This window comes from Schistocerca americana, chromosome 8 (assembly GCF_021461395.2).
Source record: "Schistocerca americana isolate TAMUIC-IGC-003095 chromosome 8, iqSchAmer2.1, whole genome shotgun sequence".
Lineage (NCBI taxonomy): Eukaryota > Metazoa > Arthropoda > Insecta > Orthoptera > Acrididae > Schistocerca > Schistocerca americana.
Genome location: NC_060126.1, coordinates 483912450 through 483915008, shown reverse-complemented (window position 1 = coordinate 483915008; position 2559 = coordinate 483912450). Strand labels below are relative to the sequence as shown.

The 2559-nt window shown below is 46.5% G+C and overlaps 1 pseudogene; it reads right to left on the bottom strand.

Moving 5' to 3' along the window:
- Positions 1 to 345: 345 nt before the first annotated feature.
- On the bottom strand, positions 346 to 463 carry LOC124546141 (annotated as a pseudogene).
- Between the last annotated feature and the right edge of the window lie 2096 nt (positions 464 to 2559).

Sequence of the window (2559 nt, the reverse complement as noted above, 5' to 3'; positions counted from 1 at the left end):
ACTGCGGTTATTTCACGCAGTGTTGCTGGTCTTTGAGCACTGACAACTCTACGCACACGCAGCTGCTCTCAGTCGTTAAGTGGAGGCCGACGGCCGCTCGTTGTCCGTAGTGGGAAGTAATGCCCGAAATTTGGTATTCTCGGCATGCTCTTGACAGTTTGCGCTCCGTCTTCAGGCCACAAGTGGCCCATCGGGACCATCTGACCGCCGTGTCATCCTCAGATGAGGACGCGGATAGGAGGGGCGTGTGCTCAGCACACCGCTCTCCCGGTAGTTACGATGGTTTTCTTTGACCGGAGCCGCTACTAATCGATCGAGTAGCTCCTCAATTGGCATCACGAAAAATGGCAACAGCACATGGCGGCCTGGATGGTTACCCATCCAAGTACCCGTCACGCCCGACAGCGCTTAACTTCGGTGTTCGTACGGGAACCGGTATATCCACTGCGGCAAGGCCGTTGCTCTTGTCACTTTGGGTCAGGAAATATTGAATTCCCTATCGATTTCCGATATGGAATGTCCTATGGTTCTAGCTCCAGCTGCCATTCCGTGTTCAAACTCTGTTAATTTCCGTCGCGCGGTCATAATCAAGTCGGGAAACTTTTCCCATGAATCACCATAGCAAAAATGACAGCGCCGTCAGTGCATTGCCTGTTTATCCCATGTGTGCGCGGTTCTACCATAATCTGTATGTGTGCATATCGCTATCCCATGACTTTTGTAAGCTAAGTATATGGCTAATTAAATGGCGGACTTCGTTTCTGAGAGACTGCAGGTTCATTGGTGTACAAATAAAAGAAAATGATTTGATAAATTAGCCTTTCATATTAGGCCAAATGGCGAACGAATCGCACGTCTGAAGTTTTGCGTTTCCTTTTACGTAATAACTGTATATGAGAAGTTGATAATTACGTAGTATTAGTGTACAAGGATATAGTCTGACTTTGAAATAAATTGACCAGTTGGGTTTAACGTCCCGTCGACATCGAGGTCATTAGAGACGGAGCACAATCTCGGATTGCGTCAAGGATAGGGGAGGAAATCGGCCGTACCCTGTCAAAGCAAACCGCGTGACTGCTACGGTCGCAGGTTCGAATCCTGCCTCGGGCATGGATGTGTGTGATGTCCTTAGGTTAGTTAGGTTTAAGTAGTTCTAAGTTCTAGGGGACTGATGACCACGGATGTTAAGTCCCATAGTGCTCAGAGCCTGTCAAAGCAACCATCCCGGCACTTGTCTGGAACGATTTTGTGAAATCACGGGAAATCTAAATCTCGATGGCCGGACGCGGATTTGAACCGTCCTCCGAAGTGAGAGTCCAATGCGCTAACCACCGCCCCACCTCGCTCGGTAGTACAATATTACTTAATGAGATGCTAATCTATTGAAGCTTGGTCGATGATAGCTGGAACAAGAAACACAGCGCGAAGCAGCAACGCTGCTCCTCGCTGCTCGCAAAAGTGTGAAGTCCGCGCCTTCCTGTATCTATAAGTGGTCTTATAACTGTATGATATCGCTAGCGGACCCTTCTGTTCTCTTTCTCATGACAAATATTTTTAACTTTACTCGTAGATGTCAGACAAACAAAACTAGATATGGGTTCTTAGAAAACTTGATATTATCAGAAACTTTGATGAAAAAATTAAAATTTGTCTATTGGCAAAGAAGGTTGATCCACCGCAATCAACAATTAGAGAAGGGAAAAATTAACTCTCGAAGCTGCGAAAAATGTTCAGCCTGTGAATTCAAGTATCATTCGTGAACGTCTTGGTGTTATTGCTCAAATGGAATCAATGTTAATGGCTCTGAGCACTATGGGACTTAACGTCTGAGGTCATTAGTCCCCTAGAACTTAGAACTACTTAAACCTAACTAACCTAAGGACATCGCACACATCCATGCCCGAGGCAGGATTCGAACCTGCAACCGTAGCGGTCACGCGGTTCCAGACTGAAGCGCCTAGATCCGCTCGGCCACACCGGCCGGTGAATCACTGTTTAAATGATGGTGTGATAATTAAGTGATAGTGAACAATTGTCCTGTTGATCAGAACAGGGCGTCCTCTCAAGCCAGGCTGACTTTTGAGAGATTGAAGAAGAACCGGGGGAAGCGTCGAAAGATGTAATGTTTAAAGGTAGTAACAGCTGGCTTAGCCTATTCAGAAATCGTTGTAATTGGCATAGCATCGCAGGAGTGGAGAGCCTATGAGCGCCGACAAGGAGATTGCGTCGCTCAACTCCGAGAACCTCGAGGTAACTCTGAAAGAAGGTGCCTACACTAGCCGAACCACTTTCAACGTAGATCTGACCAGTCTGTTCTGGAAGGAGATGCCAAAGAGAACTTTTATCGTGCCTGAAGAGCAAACCTTTCCAGGTTTTAAAGCCGCCAAAGATCGATTGATAGTTATGGTTGGCTCGAATGCAGCTGGTGACTGTAAACGAAAACCTCTCATAATTTATCGCTTAGAAAGTCCAAAAGCTTTAAAAAATACATGTAAAGCTGGGTTGACCATGATCCAGAAGCGAATGCGAATGCCTGGGGGAGCGCTTCCATTTTTGATG